At 44.9% G+C, this 23,446-nt stretch overlaps 1 long non-coding RNA gene across 1 annotated transcript in view; it reads left to right on the top strand.

Annotated features, from left to right (window-relative positions):
- The window catches only part of LOC140722824 (uncharacterized), a 132,056-nt gene extending 113,904 nt beyond the window's left edge, over nt 1-18,152 (top strand). The window contains exon 3 of the long non-coding RNA XR_012097753.1: nt 18,060-18,152. This is a non-coding gene — a long non-coding RNA (uncharacterized lncRNA). The remainder of the gene's footprint in view (nt 1-18,059) is intronic.
- Nucleotides 18,153-23,446: the final 5,294 nt, after the last annotated feature.

Raw genomic sequence — 23,446 nt, 5'->3', positions numbered from 1 at the left:
CAAGGGGATAATAGCAAGATGGGGGATTGCCAGACGAGGCCCTGATAGTACGGCCCCCCCCCCCCCCAAATGGGAGCCTCCAGGCTTGTCCGGATGGTCCCGATGGAAGTCCTGGATGATGGAAGGCTCCAGGATGGAGGAGCAGGGAACCCAGGAATGTTCCTCTGGGCCATATCCTTCCCAGTCCACCAGGTATTGGAGACCCCTGCCCCGACGGCGCACATCCAGTAGCCACCGGACGGTGTATGTGGATGGTTGTCGATGATTCGGGCGGGCGGAGGGGTTTTGGTCGGAGGACACAAGGGTCTGATGGAAACTGGTTTTAATTGGAAATGTGAAAAGTACCTGTAGGGAGGCAGTCCTCACTTGGGAGATCGAATCCAAAGTAAAAGAGGCCCAAGGGGACGACCCTGACCCCGGCAACAGACCCGTGCATAGACTTAGGGAGCTTAATTCATACTACTGTGGGGCTGATGACACTTACGCCCCCTCCAGTCGGTGTCTCCACTCCTCCAGCCGGTGCCTCCACTCCTCCAGCCGGTGTCTCCACTCCTCCAGCCGGTGTCTCCACTCCTCCAGTCGGTGCCTCCACTCCTCCAGTCGATGTCTCCACTCCTCCAGTCGGTGCCTCCACTCCTCCAGTCGGTGCCTCCACTCCTCCAGCCGGTGCCTCCACTCCTCCAGTCGGTGCCTCCACTCCTCCAGTCGGTGTCTCCACTCCTCCAGTCGGTGCCTCCACTCCTCCAGTCTGTACCTCCACTCCTCCAGTCTGTACCTCCACTCCTCCAGCCGGTGCCTCCACTCCTCCAGCCGGTGTCTCCACTCCTCCAGTCGGTGCCTCCACTCCTCCAGTCGGTGCCTCCACTCCTCCAGCCGGTGTCTCCACTCCTCCAGTCGGTGCCTCCACTCCTCCAGTCGGTGTCTCCACTCCTCCAGTCGATGTCTCCACTCCTCCAGTCAGTACCTCCACTCCTCCAGTCGATGTCTCCACTCCTCCAGTCGGTGCCTCCACTCCTCCAGTCTGTACCTCCACTCCTCCAGCCAGTGCCTCCACTCCTCCAGCCGGTGTCTCCACTCCTCCAGCCGGTGTCTCCACTCCTCCAGTCGGTGCCTCCACTCCTCCAGTCGGTGTCTCCACTCCTCCAGTCGGTGCCTCCACTCCTCCAATGCTAGCTTGACCAGCAGTAGTTCCCGATTCCCCACGTTGTAATTCCGCTCGGCGGGGGACAGTCGGCGAGAGAAGAAGGCAAGGGGATGAAGCTTTTTGTCCGGGTTTGATCGTTGGGACAGGACTGCTCCTACCCTGGAGTCAGAGGCACCAACCTCTACAATGAATTGACAGGAGGGGTCCGGTTGGACCAGAATGGGAGCACTCGTGAAACACCTCTTCAGTTCAGTGAATGCTGAACCGGCCTCGGAGTCCCAAAGAAAAGGTGTTGTTGGCGATATAAGTCGGGTAAGGGGCGTCGCCACCCGACTATAATCCCTGATAAATCAGCGATAAAAGTTTGCAAACCCCAAACACCGCTGAGGTTGGTTGTGGATCGTGGGTCTGAGCCATTCTTCCACTGCCCGGATCTTCTCGGGGTCTGTCCTCACCAGCCCACTCTCAATGATGTAGCCCAGGAAGCTGACCGAATGGACGTGCAACTCACATTTCTCTGCCTTCACGAGTTCTCCCACAGTCTCTGGAGGACTAGACCGATATGGTGAATGTGTTTCTGGGGGCTGCTAGAAAATGTTAAGATATCATCTAGGTAGACGAACACGAAGCAATTAAAAAAGTCCCTCAGCACGTCATTGATTAGGGCTTGAAAAACAGCAAGGGCATTGGTGAGGCAAAACGACATGAACAAGTATTCCAAGTGGCCTAATGGTGTATTAAATGCCGTCTCCCTTCCTCATCCTGACTGGATGGTAGGCGCTATGAAGGTCCAACTTCAAGAAGATGGTATCTCCGTGAAGTGGTTCAAATGCCGAGTTAATGAGGAGTAGTGGGTACTTATTCTTAACGGTTATACTGTTTATGCCTTGGCAATCAATACAAGGATGAAGCACTCCATCTTTCTTTTCGACAAAGAAGAAACCAGCGCCACCGGGGAGGATGAAGGTCTAATAATACCCGCCACGAGGGACTCGCTAATGTTCTTCTCCATGGCCTTTCTCTCCGGTCGGGATAAGTTATACTGGTGGGTAACCAGGCCCCGGGGAGAAGGTCGATAGTGCAATCATTTGGAGAAGGAGGTCTGTGAATCGGAACGGGAGTGCGGGGGGAGCCATTTTGATTTTCTCTTCTTCTCATCAGGGTTAAGAGAGGCAGGACTGTGCAGGCGTGTGACGTCGGACAGGGAAGCGCGGAAGATTCAAAAGGTCAGAAATCCTAATTCAGGTTTAATTTGGAGAAGGAAGTCTGGGAATCGGAGCGGAGAGCGGGGGGAGCCATTTTGATTTTCTCTTCTTCTCATCAGGGTTAAGAGAGGCGGGACTGCGCAGGTGTGTGATGTCGGGTAGTGAAGCGGGGAAGATTTAAAAGGAACACAGCCTTATACAGCGAGCAGCGGAGTGAGCCAGGAGCAGAGGGAAGGCTTAAGGGCTTTGGCTCAACGGGTTTAGTTGGAAGCAGGTGAGGCAAAGTAGGTTTAGTTTTCAGTTTTTCCTGTTATTTGAGGAAAGGGGGAAGTATGAGTGTGAGGGCAGCTTGTTGTTCTTGGTGTCGGATGTGGGAGGTCCTGGCGTCTCCTAGCCTTTCGGACGTCCACATCTGCACCAGGTGCGCCGAGCTGCAGCTCCTAAGGGACCGTGTTCGGGAACTGGAGCTGCAGCTCGATGACCTTCGTCTGGTCAGGGAGAGTGAGGAGTTGATAGAGAGGAGTTACAGGCAGGTGGTCACACCGGGCCACGGGAGGCAGACAGGTGGGTCACGGTTAGGAGAGGGAAGGGGAAGAGTCAGGTGCTAGAGAGTACCCCTGTGGCTGCACCCCTTGACAATAAGTACTTCTGTTTGAGTACTGTTGGGGGGACACAGCCTACCCGGGGAAAGCAACAGTGGCCGTGCCTCCAGCACAGAGTCCGGCCCTGTAGCTCAGAAGGGTAAGGAAAGGAAGAGGAAGGCTGTAGGAATAGGGGACTCTACAGTTAGGGGGACAGATAGGCGATCCTGTGGACGCAATCAGGAGACCCGGATGGTAGTTTGCCTCCCTGGTGCCAGGGTCTGAGATGTTTCTGATCGCGTCCAAGATATCCTGTGGTGGGAGGGTGAAGAGCCAGAGGTCGTGGTACATATAGGTACCAATGACATAGGTAGGAAAATGGAAGAAGTCCTCAAAGGAGAATATAGGGAGTTAGGAAGGGAGTTGAGAAGGAGCGCAACGGTAGTAATCTCGGGATTACTGCCTGTGCCCCACAACAGTGAGAGTAGGAATGGAATGAGGTGGAGGATAAATGCGTGACTGAGGGATTGGAGCAGAGGGCAGGGAATCAAATTTCTGGATCATTGGGACCTCTTTTGGGGCAGGTGTGACCTGTACAAAAAGGACGGGTTGCACTTGAATCCTAGGGGGACCAATATCCTGGCGGGGAGATTTGCAAAGGTTACTGGGGAGACTTTAAACTAGAATGGTTGGGGAGTGGGAATCAATTTGAAGAGACTAGGAGAGAGGAGGTTAGTTCACAAATAGAGAAAGCTTGTAGATAGTGTGTGAGGCAGGACAGGCAGGTGACAGAGAAGGGGAGCACTCAGACTGAAGGTGTAAGGGAGAAGGAAGAAAAAGAAAATAAAGTTGTTTGCACCGTTAGGGATAAACAGAGAGGAAGAGGTGGAGAGTCTCTTAAATGCACCTCTTTTAATGCTAGGAGCATTGTAAGAAAGGTGGATGAGCTTAGAGCATGGATTGATACCTGGAAATTCGATGTTGAGGCCATTAGTGAAACATGGTTGCAGGAAGGGTGTGATTGGCAACTAAATATTCCTGGATTTCATGCTTCAGGTATGATAGAACTGGAGGGGCATGAGGGGGTGATATTGCATTACATGTCAGAGAAAATATTACAGCGGTGCTCTGGCAGGATAGATTAGAAGGATCGTCTAGGGAGACTACTTAGGCGGAATTGAGGAATGGGAAAGGTGTAGTAACACTTATAGTGGTAAATTACAGACCATTTAATGGGGAATGAAAATTGGAGGAGCAAATTTGCAAGGAGATAGCAGATATTTGTAGTAAGCACAGGGTTGTCAGCGTGGGAGATTTTAATTTTCCACAGATAGACTGGGAAGCCCATTCTGTAAAAGGGCTCGATGATTTGCAGTTTGTAAAATGTGTGCAGGATAGTTTTTTTACAGCAATACATAGAGGTACCAACTAGAGAAGGAGCAGTGCAGGATCTCCTATTAGGGAGTGAGATAGGTCAGGTGACCGAGGTATGTGTTGGGTAAATTCGGGTCCAGTGATCACAATGCCATTAGTTTCAATATAATTATGGAGAAGGATAGATCTGCAATAAATATAGGCAGCATGGAGTAAATGAGGTGCTCAAGGAATATAAAAGATGTAAAAAGAAATTTAAGAAAGAAATTAGAAAAGCTAAAAGAAGATATGAGGGCTGCTTTGGCAAGTAAGTTTAAAATAAATCCAAAGGGTTTCTACACTAATACTAATAGCAAAAGGATAGTGAGGGATAAAATTGATCTCTTAGAGAATCAGAGTGGACAGCTATGTGTGGAGCCAAAAGAGATGGGGGAGATTTTGAACAATTTCTTTTGTTTGATATTCACTAAGGAGAAGGATATTGAATTTTGTAAGGTAAGGGAAACTATGCTGATTAAAGAGGAGGAAGTACTGGCTCTTTTAAAGAATATAAAAGTGGTTAAGTCTCCGAGTTCTGACAGGATATTCCCTAGGACCTTGAGGGAAGTTAGTGCAGAAATAGCAGGGGCTCTGACAGGAATATTTCAAATTTCAAGAAAAATGGGGATGGTGGCGGAGAATTGGCATATTGCTCATGTGGTTCCATTGTTTAAAAAGGGTTCTAAGAGTACACCTAGTAATTATCGGCCTGTAAGTTTGATGTCAGTGAAGGGTAAATTAATGGAAAGTATTCTTAAAGATAGTATATACAATTATCTGGATAGACACGGTCTGATTAGGAACAGTCAACATGGATTTGTGTGTGGAAGGTCATGTTTGGAAATCTTATTGAATTTTTGGCAGAGGTTACAAGGAAAGTTGACAAGGGTAAAGCAGTGGATGTTGTCAAAATTAGACTTCAGTAAGGCCTTTGACAAGGTTCCACATGGAACGTTAGTTAGGAAGGTTCAATCGTTAGGTATTAATATTGAAATAGTAAAATGGATTCAACAGTGGCTGGATGGGAGATGACAGAGAGTAGAGGTGGATAATTGTTTGTCAGGTTGGTGACTAGTGGTGTGCCTCAGGGATCTGCACTGGGTCCAATGTTGTTTGTCATATGCATAAATGATCTGGATGGGGTGGTAAATTGGATTAGGAATTATGCAGATGATACTAAAATAGGTGGTGGTGTGTATAATGAAGTAGGTTTTCAAATCTTGCAGCGAGATTTAGGCCACTTAGAAGAGTGGGCTGACAGATGGCAGATGGAGTTTAATGCTGATAAGTGTGAGGTGCTACATTTTGGTAGGACTAATCAAAATAGGACATACATGATAAATGGTAGGACTCTGAGGAATGCAGAAGAACAGAATGATCTAGGAATAATGGTGCATAAGTTCCCTGAAGCTGGAATCTCATGTGGATAGGGTAGTGAAGAAAGCTTTTGGTATGCTGGCCTTTATAAATCAGAGCATTGAGTATAGGAGTTGGGATGCAATGTTAAAATTGTACAAAGCATTGGTGAGGCCAAATTTGGAATATTGTGTACAGTTCTGGTCACCAAATTAGAGGAATTAGGTCAACAAAATAGAGAGAGTGCAGAGGAGATTTACTAGAATGTTACCTGGGTTTCAGCGCCTAAGTTACAGAGAAAGATTGAACAAGTTAGGTCTTTATTCTTTGGAGTGCAGAAGGTTGAGGGGGGACTTGATAGAGGTATTTAAAATTATGAGGGGGATAGATAAAGTTGATGTGGATAGGCTTTTTCCATTGAGAGTAGGGGAGATTCAAACAAGAGGACATGAGTTGAAAGTTAAGGGGTAAAATGTTAGGGGTAACACGAGGGGAAACTTGTTTACTCAGAGAGTGGTAGCTGTGTGGAACGACTACCAGTAGTAGTGGTAGAGGCAGGTTCAATTTTGTCATTTAAAAAAAAATTGGATGGGTATCTGGACAGGAAAGGAATGGAGGGTTATGGACTGAGCGCAGGTAGGAGGGACTAGGTGAGAGTAAGCGTTCGGTAAGGACTATAACGGCCGAGATGGTCTGTTCCCGTACTGTAACTGTTATTTTGTTATATGATTATAATGGACAGAGAGATGAGAGAGGGACAGTTCAAAGGATAAATCCCCTCCCCCCCCCCACACCAGCAATGCATCAGTGTTAGACACTGGGCTGAGTTTACAGGAATATAATGGACAGACACGGTGAGAGAGGGACAGTTCACAGAATAAATCCCCCCACACCAGCAATGTGTCAGTGTTGGACACTGGGCTGAGTTTACAGGAATATAATGGACAGAGAGGGTGAGAGAGGGACAGTTCACAGGATAAATCCCCCCACACCAGCAATGTGTCAGTGTCGGACACTGGGCTGAGTTTACAGGAATATAATGGACAGAGAGGGTGAGAGAGGGACAGTTCACAGGATAAATCCCCCCACACCAGCAATGTGTCAGTGTTGGACACTGGGCTGAGTTTACAGGAATATAATGGACAGAGAGGGTGAGAGAGGGACAGTTCACAGGATAAATCCCCCCACACCAGCAATGTGTCAGTGTCGGACACTGGGCTGAGTTTACAGGAATATAATGGACAGAGAGGGTGAGAGAGAGACAATTCACGGGATAAATCCCCCCCACACCAGCAATGTGTCAGTGTTGGACACTGGGCTGAGTTTACAGGAATATAATGGACAGAGAGGGTGAGAGAGGGACAGTTCACAGGATCAGTCCCCCCACACCAGCACAGTGTCAATATTGGACACTGAGCGGAGTTTTCTGGAATATTGGGTCCAATGTTGTTTGTCATATACAGTAATGATCTGGAAGATGGGGTGGTAAATTGGATTAGTAAATTTGCAGATGATACTAATATAGGTGGCGTTGTGGATAATGAAGTAGGTTTTCAATGGCTGAAAAAAGTCGTTCTGGTATTGAACTGAAAAGCGGCAAGACTTTCCCTGAAATGGAGCAAACGGAACAAACCAAGAAAACGGAGGAACCTGTTACACTACAGGAATATTTTCTTCAATACAGGACATGAAGTCTGAATTCGGATCACTTAATATTAAAATTGTTAAGCTGGCCGGTTCAAATGCAAAGCTCGAAAAAGCTACTTCTACGATTCAAGACTCTCTGGAAAACTTGGACTCTCAACTTCAAACACTTCAGCAGACTACAACCCGAATCGAGACTGAGCATGATCTATTCAAGCAAACTATTAAAGATCAAGGAATGAAGATAACTTCAATCGAAAAGAATATCAATGAAATTACCTCGGAACTATCTAAAACGAAGAAAAGAATGGTTGATTTAGATAGTAGAGGGCGTCGGAGGAATCTGCGTATTCTGGGACTGCCTGCAAATACTGAAGCTGGCGATCTGTTAAAATTCTTTTCAGATATTATGTACTCACTTTTCAATGAGACCCACGAAACTAGCCCCTTAATTGACAGAGCTCACAGAATTCCATTTTTTCGGCATTCAGCCGAATTATGTCCTCGAGCAGTTGTACTTTCAATTCAACAGAAATCCGTGTAGTTCAAGATTATTCACCCGAAATCCTTGCCGAAAGGAAGAAATATCGAGAAGTTATGAGTGAAATGTATAAATTAAATTTAAATCCCTCCCTTCGCTTTCCAGCAAAGCTGATAATTTTTCCTGAAAAATCTCAATCATTGAGAATCTACTCTCCTCAGGAGGGATGGGAGTGAATTAAAAACCTTAATGTTAAGCCTACTGAATAAAATATAAAAGTTACTCCGATTACTCAAAAGGCAATTTTGAAGTATCTGCTGTATGAGTTGTTTATGGAGCTTTTGAGTTAAGTACCTGTTATACTTTTTCATTCTCTGGTATGGGACGTGGTCGATTTAATTTTTTCTTTATTTTATTAATAATTAGTACATATATAACTGTCTTGTAGGGAACCTTTATAGTAACCTTTAGTGGTCCGTGTAGGACCTGTTGTGTATTAACCTTATTTCTTTTATTTGCTTCAATACTTATAGTTTTAGGTCTGTTTTACATATATACTCATTTACTTTTCTTTTTCGAGAAAGAATTTTGTTTATAACATTATTCGCCTGGATTTATTCCTTCTTTTGAATATGTGTTTAAGTTACTTTAGCTGATTCTAAGATGGCCGTTGTTGGTTATGTTTTTATTAATGTTAGACATAACATTATAGTAGTTGAATTCTGTTTGTGCCTTTTGTTATGGCTATTTTTGGTGGGATTTTTGCTTTATTTTAATATGCGGAGCTGCAAGATGGAGAACAGGGTTAAGGTGATTAGTTAGCATGGGACCAGCCAATCGGTTCCTTCATTTCATTCTACTGGGTGGGGGGAGGGGGGAGGGGTCTATTAGAGAAGGTTTTTTTCTTGATTGGGCAGTTCTTTCAATGGATTTCTCTTTTGTAAATGCGTCACTCCTTCTAGTTGTATCCGCCCCTTTTGGTTTAATCTGTACTTGCGTAACATTTCTTTTATATAATATTAAACACAATTTTAAACATGGATGTTAATAAAATCAATATAATATCTTGGAATTGGAACGGTGTCAATCATCCCATTAAGCGTAAAAAGATTTTTAAGAAATTAAAAACACAATGCTGATATTATTTTTGCGCAAGAAAATCATATACGAAAACAGGATGAGGACAGGTTTTCTCGATTTTGGAAAGGGCCCTTATTTCACTCGCTGTCGGATACTAAAACAAGAGGCGTCTCTATATTTCTTAGTTCCAAAATCCCTTTTGTACACCTTAATACTACTACAGATTCGACTGGAAGATATTTAATTGTTACTGGTTTACCGGTGTGTGTATAAGCACCTAATGTAGATAATTCTGGTTTTTTTAAGAAACTTTTTTCAGAGTTACCGAATCTCAATGAATATAAGTTGATCATGGGTGGTGACTTTAATTGTTGTTTAAATCCGGTGATTGACAGGTCATCAACCAATCCGTCGCTTCCTAATAAAGCGGCAGCTTGTACTAACTCTTTTTTATTAGAATATGGCCTTGTCGATATTTGGAGATATAAACACCCCAATGATAAAGATTTCTCTTTTTTCTCACACATCCATCATAAATATTCTCGAATTGATTACTTTTTTTTAGATACACGTCTGTTAAACTCCGTTGTTGAATGTGCGTATGACAACATTGCGCTTTCAGATCGCGCGCCTTTAGAGTTACCCCTTAAGCTTTCAGATAGATTTTTGAAAATCTCACATTGGAGATTGAACCCCGTATTGTTACAGGATCCAGCTTTTGTTAATTTTATTAAGGAGCAAATTTCTATATTTTTTGAATTTAATACAACTGAAGGAATGTCAAATCTAGTTATATGGGACACCTTAAAATCTTTTCTTAGGGGACAGATAATATATTCAGCAGCCTTGAGAAAGAAAACTAAAGTGGAACTGTCAGTGCTTATTAATAAAATTAAACAGATAGATAAAGCGTACTCAGTTAAACCTACTTAAGACCTATATAAAGAAAGGGTCGAACTTCAATCACAGTATGATTTACTTCTGACCTTTCCCATTGAACAGCAAATTTTTAAATCTATACGTTTATTTTATATACATGGGGAAAAATCTGCTAAACTTTTAGTGGGTCAGTTAAAGGCTGGGATGGTCAGAAGACAGATTTTAAAAATTCGCCTACCAGATGGAACAGAAACTTTAGATACTTATGAAATTATTAAGATATTTATGGACTTTTATTCTAATCTTTATAAATCTGAATTCTCTGATAGTACCATGACTATGTATAAATTTTTGCAAGGGTTAAACATACCCCAAATTTTGATTCAAGATGCCGATATGTTAGATGCACCTATTAAACAAGAGGAGATAGCCGAGACTATATCCTCTATGCAATTAGGTAAAGCTCCGGGACCTGATGGTTATACAGTAGAATTTTACAAGACATTTCATGAAATGCTTATACCACATCTTCATAAACGTTTACTGATTCTACATCCTCTGGGAACCTTCCTTAAACTTTTTATGAAGCACAAATTTCATTGATTCCAAAAAAAGGGAAAGACCCACTGGAATGTGTATCCTATAGACCTATTTCTTTACTGAATGTAGATTTTTAAATTCTCTCTAAGATTCTAGCAAATAGGCTTGAGGCTATCTTGCCTAATGTTATCTCAAACGATCAAACAGGACATTAAAAATAGGTATTCACATTTTAATATTTGAAGATTATTAAATATCATTTATTCCCCCTCAGCCAAAAAATCGGGATGTATTGTATCTTTGGATGCAGAGAAAGCCTTTGATAGGGTGGAGTGGCCTTACCTATTCCAGGTTTTGAAGAGGTTTAATTTTGGTCCAGGATTTATTTCCTGGATTAAAATTTGGTTTTAACTAATAATCAAAAATCTCCTTACTTTAGATTATATAGAGGTACCCATCAGGGATGTCCCCTTAGTCCTTTATTATTTAATTTGGCTTTAGAACCACTTGCTATTGCTCTTAAGGATTCTAATTCTGTGCAGGGTATTAGGAGAGGGGATAAATTACATAAGGTTTCGTTATACCCTGATGATTTATTAGTTTACATTTCAAATCCAAAGAAATCTATTCCTATGTTATCTATATTTATGGAATTTGGTACCTTTTCTGGATATAAACTTAATTTACATAAAAGTGAATTATTTCCTATTAATAATTATTCTGATCATTATGATCAAATACCTTTTAATATTGCCAAAAACCATTTTACTTACCTTGGTATCAAAATTACAAAAAATTTTAAAGAGCTATATAGGTATAATTCTTTCCCTTTAGTTGAATATACTCAACAGGCGCTTTCTAAATGATCACCTATGTTGATGTCATTGATAGGTCGAACAAATGCTATAAAAATGGTTATTCTACCGAAATTTTTAAATATATTTCAAGCAGTTCCCCCTTTTGTTCCAAAAACATTTTTTGATAAAACAGATTCTTTGATTTTATCTTATGTTTGGAATAATAAAAGCTCTAGAGTGAATAAACTTTTATTGCAAAAATCAAAAAAAGATGGAGGACTGGCTTTACCAAGCTTTAGATTTTATTATTGGGCAATTAATATTCGTTATATTACTTTTTGGATTTATGATATAGACGACCAAGATCGCCCTTCATGGTTACAGTTGGAGGAAAATTCAGTAATGGGGTTTTTGTTAGCTTCTTTATTAGGAGCTCCTCTTCTGTGGTTCATTCTCCAGGATAGGTAGACAAGCTCTTAACCCTATTGTTAAACATACTTTAAAAAATTTGGTTTCAATTTCGTAGATTTTTTGAATTAAATGATTTTTTACTTTCTAGTAATATTTATTCTGATTTCTCTTTTAAACCATCAACTTTGGATAAGGCTTTTTTAACATGGAAAATTAAGGGAATTAAAACATTTTTAAAAGATTTGCTTTTACAAGACTGTTTAATGTCTTTTTCACAGTTAATGGATAAATATGATATCTCTATACACATTTTTTCAGGTATTTACAGGTTAGGAATTTCTTACGTGATTTTTTACCGAAATACCCCTTGGCCTGCTCTTCAAATTTGGCTTATGTTATTTTTCAGTTTAAACCTTTTCAAAAACGATTAATAGCTATCATTTATAAACAGTTAATGAATGCTCGCATGTCACTTAATGATAGGGTTCAACGTACCTGGGAAAACATTCACTTTCAGATAATCAATGGAATAAAATTTATTACTTAGTCAATAATTCATCTATCTGTGCACGCCATATCTTAATTCAGTTTAAGATAGTACACAGGGTCCATATGTCCAAAGATAAATTGATGCATATTTTTCTGAATATAAACCCTATTTGTGACAGATGTAACACAGAAATGGCTACTTTAACTCATATGTTTTGGTCATGTGTAAGTTTAAACAGGTTTTTGGAGGGATGTGTTTGGAATATTATCTAAAGTTATAGATATGGATGTTCAACCTAATCCACACAGCAATTTTTGGGATTATTCCAGAAGAAGCAAGCAAAGTGTCTGCTTCCGCTCAACATGTGATAGCTTTTTCAACTTTACTGGCTAGGAGAGCCATTTTGCTACACTGGAAAGAATCTAACCCACCTACTGTTTTCTATTGGCTCTCCTCCATTATGTCATGTCTAAGCTTGGAGAAAATTAGAAGCCGGACATTTGATACATCCTTTAATTTTGAACAAGTCTGGCGACCTTTTATTCAATATTTTCACATGATTTAATTTTTATTTATTTATTTTTAAATTCTCTTTGGGGAAAATCCTTATCCATGAAGGTTCGGAGATGACTGGAAGGATGTGTTTTTTTTCTCTCTCTCTGTTTTTTTCTAATTTTATCCTCAATTGGACTGCCCAATCTTTCTTTTTCTTTCCTTTTTTTTCTCTTTTTTTTTTGTTTTTTGTTTCAGTTTAGTTAGTGAGTTTTTTTTCCTTATCAATAAAATTTTCAATCTTTTTTTTATGATTGTTATGAGGAGTTGTAGTTTTTTTGACCATTGTATATATAACAGCATAATATTTTACTTATTTGATTTTGATATTATATACTTTCTGTTTTTACTATTGCTCTTTATATGTCTTTTATATTATCTATTTATTAAACTCCTCTTCCGATTTGTATATTCTTTATTTGAAGAACAATAAAAAAGATTGAAAAATGAAATGATTGAGGGGGGACTCGATAGAGATATTTAAAATTATGAGGGGGATAGATAGAGTTGACGTAGATAGGCTTTCAGCATTGAGAGTAAGGGAGATTCAAACAAGAGGTCATGAGTTACGAGTTAAGGGGCAAAAGTTTAGGGGTAACACGAGGGGGAACTTCTTTACTCAGAGAGTGGTAACTGTGTGGAACGAGCTTCCAGTAGAAGTGGTACAGGCAGGTTCGATTTTCTCATTTAAAAAAAATTGGATGGGTATATGGTTAAGAAAGGAATGGAGGGTTATGGGCTGAGTGCAGGTAGGTGGGATTAGGTGAGAGGAAGCTTTCAGCACGGACTAGAAAGGCCGAGATGGCCTGTTTCCGTTCTGTAATTGTTATATCGTTATATGGTTACAATGGACGGAGACGGTGAGAGAGGGACAGTTCACAGGATAAATCCCTCCACACCAGCAATGTGTCAGTGTTGGACACTGGGCTGAGTTCACAGGAATATAATGGACAGAGAGGGTGAGAGAGGGACAGTTCACAGGATAAATCCCCCCACACCAGCAATGTGTCAGTGTTGGACACTGGGCTGAGTTCACAGGAATATAATGGTCAGAGAGGATGAGAGAGGGACAGTTCACAGGATAAATCCCACACACCAGCAATGTGTCAGTGTTGGACACTGGGCTGAGTTTACAGGAATATAATGGACAGAGAGGGTGAGAGAGGGGCAGTTCACAGGATAAATCCCCCCACACCAGCAATGTGTCAGTGTTGGACACTGGGCTGAGTTTACATGAATATAATGGACAGAGAGGGTGAGAGAGGGACAATTCACAGGATAAATCCCCCACACCTTCAATGTGTCAGTGTTGGACACTGGGCTGAGTTTACATGAATATAATGGACAGAGAGGGTGACAGAGGACAGTTCATAGGATAAATCCCCCCACACCAGCAATGTGTCAGTGTTGGACACTGGGCTGAGTTCACAGGAATATAATGGTCAGAGGGGGTGACAGAGGACAGTTCACAGGATAAATCCCCCCACACCAGCAATGTGTCAGTGTTGCACACTGGGCTGAGTTCACAGGAATATAATGGACAGAGAGGGTGAGAGAGTGACCATCCACAGGATAAATCCCCCCACACCAGCAATGTGTCAGTGTTGGACACTGGGCTGAGTTTACAGGAATATAATGGACAGAGAGGGTGAGAGAGGGACCGTCCACAGGATAAATCCCCCCACACCAGCAATGTGTCAGTGTTGCACACTGGGCTGAGTTCACAGGAATATAATGGACAGAGAGGGTGAGAGAGGGGCAGTTCACAGGATAAATCCCCCCACACCAGCAATGTGTCAGTGTTGCACACTGGGCTGAGTTCACAGGAATATAATGGACAGAGAGGGTGAGAGAGGGACAGTTCACAGGATAAATCCCCCCACACCAGCAATGTGTCAGTGTTGGACACTGGGCTGAGTTTACAGGAATATAATGGACAGAGGTAGTGAGAGAGGGACAGCTCACAGGATAAATCCCCCCACACCAGCAATGTGTCAGTGTTGGACACTGGGCTGAGTTCACAGGTCAGTTAATCTCCCCGCTCGGTGAGCCGCACCTCCTGCCCTGTCATTGGTGAATTCACCTGCGCAGGGTTGCCAGACTGAAATATTAATTTAAGGCCAAACAATACTAGAAAAAAGCAAAATAAATTTCAATATGTTTCTCATACTCACATCACATGAAAAGCTCCAGATCCAGGTCATTCCTATTCTCTTCACAGGAATGAGTGGAACGTGCAGCATAAACCTTGTCTGATGTGGTTTTTTAGCATTTCTGGAGATGCAGTGAAGTCTTTGCAACACATGCCCGAAAGCAATAATTCTGCCCTGATTCTCACCGTAGCATCAAGAAGATTCAGCTGCATTCTGTTTCTTGCCTTTGTTTTAACGGAGGATACAAAAGAAAATATCCTCACAACTACAGCATTGCTGACAGGGGTTGTTAGGCAAGTAAGGGCAAAGGTGGCAACCTCTTTAAATGCCTGATGGTGAAGTACACCAATCCAAAACTGTTCAGTGTCTGTAGGGAGTCCGTCTTTCTTAAATGGAGCTTCTTCTTTCCAATCGACAAAAGGCATTTTTCTGTGTTGTTCTTCAATAGCTGACGTTGTTTCCTGCAAGGTGTATAAAGGGTAACTCGGAAAACATGGGCCTTCAGTCTTGATTTAAAATTATCACAGGGCTCAATTTTGATAAACTTACAAATGTATCTCTCGCTGATGGAAATCTACATGTAACTTGACTGAGAGCTTCATCTAGAATAGACATACATCTTTCTTTGACATTTTTTATTTCTAGATGGGCCTCAGTGCTGTTGTTCTGCAGTAGGATCTTATTACATGCTGTTAAGAATTGGAAACCAAAATCAACTTTAGCCTTTAGCTCTTCCCAGCTCATCAAAATATTAAACAGAACCTTTCCACACAGAAGCCACCGAGCAGATAAAGGGTTTACACAGAAAGGAGACACATCGTTTAGTCTAGACCACACAGAATTGTTGCACCCAACCATGTTTGATGCACCATCCGATGCAAAAACAATGCAATTTGCAAGACTCTGGCCACATCTTTTGATTTCAATGTCAATCAAATTGAATATGTTTTCTCTTGTAGCCTCTTGCACTGGAATTAAACCTAGAAACCCAGTTACAATTTCCTTTGTCCTGTCACTTAAAAATCAAACTAAAATACATAAGTGTTTTTGTGTTGAAATGTCTGTAGATTCATCTATGATAATGGCATATTTCTTGTTCTGAAAGTCATCAATAAGATCAGTTGTCAGTGCAGGCGAAATGATGTTTTTGATTCAGCATGCACATTTAGTTTTATGTAACTCTATGTGCTCCAGTGTTCTCCCATGCCCGTGTGCTATCATGATTTCACTGAGGTGGTCAACTGTACATATCGCACAATGGCAGGTCATGCTGACAGCAATTTGCAGCTCTACCGCCTTAACTTTATCATTACCTTGCCTAGGAGTCTTTGTTACATTAAGCTGCGTCTGGAGTTCTCCGCTTGAGTGTGTTTCTCCGATTTTTCATGGTTTGAAAGGTTGCTAACTCTTGGTGAAATGTTGCCGGGGCACAATTTACAACAAGCTGCCCCCGATCCATCAGCAGCCTTTTGTACCCAGACAAGCTTTTCTTCCCATTTGCTGTTGTACTTACGATTGCTCTCGTAACAAGCTTTCCATTTCTTTGACGACATGTGTTGATGATAAATGATTTATAAAAACAGCCGAAGGCGTCACAGTTTCACCACAAAACGTGATTCCGTATAGAAAGTCGATTTGTATGATTATAAATCACATCCGGACGCTTCGGAGATCCGAGACAAACTGGAGCCGGACTCACGTGACCGGCCGTGTTGCCGGTTTGGCGGCAGAAATATTGCCGAATGTAACTGACCAAAATACATCTTTCTCAAAGGAAAATGTTTTAGAAACAGGACGGCTTGTAATTTTCGTGCAGATAATGTTAGCATGTGAAAAAGCCGGGAAAAAGCGAAATGAATTTTCCGAAGCCAAACAAATTGAAAAAAAGCCAATTTTCTGGAATTTGCTCCGAAAAAGCCAATCAGGTGACCGTGCACCGTCGCGCGCAGCTGGCCTTACGTCACTGCTCAGGTAACTCCGCCCACCCCGAGTTACGTCATTGGTCAGGTAAACCGTCGGCTCGCGGGCTCCTCCCTCCGTCTCTGGTTCGGTTCATTTCCCGCAGCACGAGCCCCACCTTCCCCGCTTCTTTATTGGTCGCTCAGTCCGTCAATCCTGCCAGCCCCACCTCCCTCTCTCCGTCATTGGTCGATTAATCTGCCCGGAGGTTCGCGCTCCGCCTGAAGGTGTCGGAGTGTCTGAATGGGGGGGGGGTCAGAGGGTGATGGGAGGGTCAGCAGGTGAGGATTGTCTCGGTGAGGGTGTCTGAGTGTGTTTGGAGTGACTGAGGGTGAGGAGGGTCAGAAGGTGAGGGTGTCTGAGTGTGTTTGGAGTGACTGAGGGCGAGGAGGGTCAGAAGGTGAGGAGGGTCTCGGTGAGGGTGTCTGAGTGTGTTTGGAGTGACTGAGGGCGAGGAGAGTCAGAAGGTGAGGATTGTCTCGGTGAGGGTGTCTGAGTGTGTTTGGAGTGACTGAGGGCGAGGAGGGTCAGAAGGTGAGGGTGTCTGAGTGTGTTTGGAGTGACTGAGGGCGAGGAGGGTCAGAAGGTGAGGAGGGTCTCGGTGAGGGTGTCTGAGTGTGTTTGGAGTGACTGAGGGCGAGGAGGGTCAGAAGGTGAGGGTGTCTGAGTCTTTGGAGTGACTGAGGGCGAGGAGAGTCAGAAGGTGAGGATTGTCTCGGTGAGGGTGTCTGAGTGTGTTTGGAGTGACTGAGGGCGAGGAGGGTCAGAAGGTGAGGGTGTCTGAGTCTTTGGAGTGACTGAGGGCGAGGAGAGTCAGAAGGTGAGGATTGTCTCGGTGAGGGTGTCTGAGTGTGTTTGGAGTGACTGAGGGCGAGGAGGGTCAGAAGGTGAGGAGGGTCTCGGTGAGGGTGTCTGAGTGTGTTTGGAGTGACTGAGGGCGAGGAGGGTCAGAAGGTGAGGGTGTCTGAGTGTGTTTGGAGTGACTGAGGGCGAGGAGGGTCAGAAGGTGAGGAGGGTCTCGGTGAGGGTGTCTGAGTGTGTTTGGAGTGACTGAGGGCGAGGAGGGTCAGAAGGTGAGGGTGTCTGAGTCTTTGGAGTGACTGAGGGCGAGGAGAGTCAGAAGGTGAGGATTGTCTCGGTGAGGGTGTCTGAGTGTGTTTGGAGTGACTGAGGGCGAGGAGGGTCAGAAGGTGAGGAGGGTCTCGGTGAGGGTGTCTGAGTGTGTTTGGAGTGACTGAGGGCGAGGAGGGTCAGAAGGTGAGGGTGTCTGAGTCTTTGGAGTGACTGAGGGCGAGGAGGGTCAGCAGGTGAGGATTGTCTCGGTGAGGGTGTCTGAGTGTGTTTGGAGTGACTGAGGGCGAGGAGGGTCAGAAGGTGAGGAGGGTCTCGGTGAGGGTGTCTGAGTGTGTTTGGAGTGACTGAGGGCGAGGAGGGTCTCGGTGAGGGTGTCTGAGTGTGTTTGGAGTGACTGACGGTGAGGATTGTCTCGGTGAGGGTGTCTGAGTGTGTTTGGAGTGACTGAGGGCGAGGAGGGTCAGAAGGTGAGGAGGGTCTCGGTGAGGGTGTCTGAGTGTGTTTGGAGTGACTGAGGGCGAGGAGGGTCAGAAGGTGAGGGTGTCTGAGTGTGTTTGGAGTGACTGAGGGCGAGGAGGGTCAGAAGGTGAGGAGGGTCTCGGTGAGGGTGTCTGAGTGTGTTTGGAGTGACTGAGGGCGAGGAGGGTCAGAAGGTGAGGGTGTCTGAGTCTTTGGAGTGACTGAGGGCGAGGAGAGTCAGAAGGTGAGGATTGTCTCGGTGAGGGTGTCTGAGTGTGTTTGGAGTGACTGAGGGCGAGGAGGGTCAGAAGGTGAGGAGGGTCTCGGTGAGGGTGTCTGAGTGTGTTTGGAGTGACTGAGGGCGAGGAGGGTCAGAAGGTGAGGAGGGTCTCGGTGAGGGTGTCTGAGTCTTTGGAGTGACTGAGGGCGAGGAGGGTCAGAAGGTGAGGGTGTCTGAGTCTTTGGAGTGACTGAGGGCGAGGAGGGTCAGCAGGTGAGGATTGTCTCGGTGAGGGTGTCTGAGTGTGTTTGGAGTGACTGAGGGCGAGGAGGGTCAGAAGGTGAGGAGGGTCTCGGTGAGGGTGTCTGAGTCTTTGGAGTGACTGAGGGCCAGGAGGGTCAGAAGGTGAGGATTGTCTCGGTGAGGGTGTCTGAGTGTGTTTGGAGTGACTGAGGGCGAGGAGGGTCAGCAGGTGAGGATTGTCTCGGTGAGGGTGTCTGAGTGTGTTTGGAGTGACTGAGGGCGAGGAGGGTCAGCAGGTGAGGATTGTCTCGGTGAGGGTGTCTGAGTGTGTTTGGAGTGACTGAGGGCGAGGAGGGTCAGCAGGTGAGGATTGTCTCGGTGAGGGTGTCTGAGTGTGTTTGGAGTGACTGAGGGCGAGGAGGGTCAGCAGGTGAGGATTGTCTCGGTGAGGGTGTCTGAGTGTGTTTGGAGTGACTGAGGGCGAGGAGGGTCAGAAGGTGAGGATTGTCTCGGTGAGGGTGTCTGAGTGTGTTTGGAGTGACTGAGGGCGAGGAGGGTCAGAAGGTGAGGAGGGTCTCGGTGAGGGTGTCTGAGTGTTTGGAGTGACTGAGGGTGAGGAGGGTCTGTGGGTGAGGAGTGTGTCGGTGAGGGTGTCTGAGTGTGTTTGGAGTGACTGAGGGCGAGGAGTAGCTGAAAATGATTCAGTGAGGGAGGATCTGATAGTGATGAGGTTTTCAGTGAGGGAAGGATTAACCGTGAGGGAGGGAATGAGGATAAGCAGTGTCTTTGCAGGAGGGACTGAGGGTGAGGAATGTTCTTGGTTAGGGAGGGTATGAGAGTGAGGAGGGTCTCGGTGAGGGAAGGTCTTGGTGAGGAGGGTCGGTGAGGGAAGATTTGGGGGTGAGGGTCTCGATGAGGGAGGTTCTGAGAGTGGGGAGGGTCACAGTGAGGATAGTGTTAGTGAGGGGTGTCTGAGGGTGAGGAGGGTCTTGGTGAGGGAGAAGCTGAAGCTGAGAAGGGTCTCAGACCATGGGACCTTTTACATTGAGTGTTGGTCTGAGTAACTCCTGAGGCAGAAATGGGTCTGAGGTGAGGGAACACTCTAGGATAAGGGATGGACTGAGGAAACTCATGGGGTAAGAGGACGGTGTCAGCTGTAGCAGCTCCAGGGATGAGCTGAAAGATCTCCTGAGGTAGTGGGAGGGATCGAGGTGAGGGATGAATCCGAGGGAGCTCCTGAGATCAAGTGACCATCTGACTTGAGGGATCTCTGTAGGGTGAGAGATGGCCGGGTCTGAGGGACTGACTTGAGGGAGCTTCTGAGGTACTGGTACGGTCTGGTGTGAGGGATGGACCTGAGGGAGCTCCTGAAGTAGCGGGGTAGTCGGTGTGAGGGAGCTCCCGAGGGTGAGGGACGGTGTGTTGAGCGGGAGCTCCCGAGGGTGAGGGACGAGTCTGAGGTGGGCAGAGTCCCAATGGTCAGAGTTCACTGATGACGGGTCTGTTACAGGAAGGTGTCAGACTGAGAGCGATGGACTCTCCGTGTCAGAGGCAGAGGCAACGTCTGGTGAGGAGCCACAGGGGAACATTGAACAACAGATGGAAACCAGGCTGAGGTGAGAGATGGAGCTGAGACTGGGAGGGTGAACATTTCCTCTGGTCTCACTCCCCACTGAGATATCACTGCTGTCCCATCCCTGCCCCTATTATCCTGAATTAATCTCTACAACACTGTCCACCATGACCCTCTGCTCTAGAATTACCTCCCGAGACCCCTCCACCACTGAGTGTATGTCCCTCATGATTGTCTACACCTCTATAAGATGACCACTCATTCTCCTACACTCCAATGGGGACAAAACAAAAAGTCCCAACCTGCTCACCCTCTGTCCATAACTCAGTCCCACGAGTCCTGGCAACATCCTGGTAAATCTCCTCTGCACTCCGTCCAGCTTCATGATATTGTTCCTGTAGCAGTGTGACTAAACCTGAGCATAGTATTCCAAATATGGCCTCACCAACATCTTGTACAATGTCAGAACATAGAAATAGGAGCAGGAGAAGACTCACAGACACGAGACAATCTGCAGATGCTGGAAATCCAAAGCAACACACACAAAATGCTGGAGGAACTCAGCAGGTCAGGCAGCATGTGTGGAAAAGAGTAAACAGTTGACGTTTCAGGCTGAGACCCTTCATCAGGACAGAAGAGAAAGAAGAGAAGTCCGATTAAGAAGGTGGGGGGAGTGGAGGAGGAAGTACAAGGTGGTGGGTGATACGTGAAACCGGGAGAGCGGGAGGAGGTGAAGTAAAGAACTGGGAAGTTTGATGGAAGAGATAAAGGGCTGGAGAAAGGGGAATCTGATAGAGGGTAGTAGACCATGGGAGAAAGGGAAGGGGTAGGAGCACCTGAGGCAGGTGATGGGCAGCTAAGAAGATGAGGTGAAAGAGGGAATAGGGAATGGTGAAGGGAGTGGGGGCAGTTACCAGAAGCTTGAGAAATCGATGTTCATGCCAACTGGTTGGATGCTACCCAGACAGAATATAAAGTGTTGCTCTCCAACCTGAGAGTGGCCTCATCACGACAGTAGAGGAGGCCATGGACTGACATGTTGGAATGGGAATGGGAAGCAGAATTGAAATGGGTGGGCACTGGGAAATCCTGCTTTTTCAGGCAGACAGAGCGGTTGTGCTCGGTGAAGTGGTCTCCCAATTTTCATTGGGTCTCTCTGATATACAGGAGGCCACACCAGGAGCACCGGATACAGTAGATGCCCCAACAGACTCACAGGTGAAGTGTCAGCTCACCTGGAAGGACTGTTTAGGGCCCTGAACGGTAGTGAGGGAGGAGGTGCAGGGGAAGTTGTGACTTTTGTTCAGCTTGCAGGGATAAGTGCCGGGAGAAAATCAGTGGGGAGGGACGAGTGGGCACCAGGTATCTCCTCATGGTGGAAAGGGTGGAGCGTAGAATATGTAGGGAGAAGCAGCAAGAGAAGCAGTCAATTGAACGTGGGACTGGGGAACGGCTTTAAATGCTCCTGGTATGTTAGTATAAACCAGGTCCAGTGTATTTTCACCTCTGGTACTGCAAGCAACATGCTGGTGGAATTTAGGCAGATGACAGGTCAAAATTGCAATCAGTGGGATAGGGTGAAGTTTGTCTTTAAACTAAATAATAGGTTCAACATTTCAACAGTTTGGAAAGTGAGGATGAAGTAAAAGGGAAGGAGAGTGCAGGAGAGGTTACAAAAGTCTCCAGAAAGGGATATAAATTTAACTTCTGGTAACATGGGGGTAACATTGAAAAGGGTGATGGACACAGGACTGAGAGTGTTATCTTTTAATGCTCACGTATGATATTGTGGGCATCACTGAGTTGTGGTTGAAAAATCGTAGTTGGGAGTTTAACATGCAAGGACACACATTGTATCGAATGGACAGGAGGGTAAGCAGAAGGTTGGGGTGGAATTGAATTCTGAGAGAGAGTTGGCGTAGGATTGAGAATATGTAGCATCCTTGTGAGTAATATTCAGAATCTGCAATGGTAAAAAGACCCTGATGAGAGTTGCATCACCCTGACACAGTGGTGTCAAGAAAACAACCTCTCCCTCAATGTCGCAAAAACAAAGGAGCTGGTTATGGACTACAGGAGGAATGGAGACAGGCTCGCCCCTATTGACATCAATGGATCTGGGCTTGAGAGGGTGAACAGCTTTAAATTCCTTGGCATAAACATCACCGAGGATCTCACGTGGTCTGTACATACTGGCTGTGTCTTGAAAAAGGCACAACAGCGCCTCTTTCACCTCAGACGGTTGAAGAAGTTTGGTATGGGGCCCCCAGATCCTAAGAACTTTCTATAGGGGCACAATTGAGAGCATCCTGACTGGCTGAATCACTGCCTGGTATGGGAACTGTGCTTCCCTCAATCGCAGGACTCTGCAGAGAGTGGTGTGGACAGCCCAGGGCATCTGTAGATGTGAACTTCCCACTATTCAGGAAATTTACTTAGGTTTGTAAAAAGAGCTGGAAGGATCATTGGGGACCCGAGTCACCCCAACCACAAACTGTTCCAGCTGCTACCATCCGGGAAACGGTACCACAGCATAAAAGCCAGGACCAACAGGCTCCGGGACAGCTTCTTCCACCAGGCCATCAGACTGATTAATTCATGCTGATGCAACTGTATTTCTATGTTATATTGACTATCCTGGTGTACATAAAATTTATTATAAATTAGTATAAATTACACATTTAGACAGAGACATAATGCAGATTTTTACTCATGTATTGTGAAGGGCCTGTATTGTGCTGCTGTTTTTCTGTTACTTTTCGATGTTTATGAAGGTTGTAAGTAGTAAAATCAATTCCAATTCAATAATTAGTGGGAAGCTGGAGGATTTTAAAAACTAAATGAAGGCAATAAAAAAGAAATAACAACAAAAGATGAAATGTGAAGGTTAATTAGCCAATAATTTAAAAGAAGGAAACAAAAGCTTTTTCAGGTATGCAAAAAGTAAAATAGAGACAAGTAGAAAATGACACTGGAGAGGTCATAATGCAGTATTAAGAAAGGCGGACAAACTTAATAAGTATTTTGTATTTGTCTTCACTGTGAAAGACACCATCAGTCTGCCAGAAATTCGAGTGTCAGGGTGCAGAAGTCAGTGTAGTTGCTATTACGAAGGAGAAGGTGTTTGGGTTGGTGAAAGGTCTGAAAGTCGATAAGTCACCTGGATCAGATGGACTACACCCCAGCGTTCTG

This window comes from Hemitrygon akajei, unplaced genomic scaffold (genome assembly GCF_048418815.1).
Source record: "Hemitrygon akajei unplaced genomic scaffold, sHemAka1.3 Scf000090, whole genome shotgun sequence".
Classification (NCBI taxonomy): domain Eukaryota; kingdom Metazoa; phylum Chordata; class Chondrichthyes; order Myliobatiformes; family Dasyatidae; genus Hemitrygon; species Hemitrygon akajei.
This window is presented reverse-complemented; position numbering and strand designations above follow the sequence as displayed.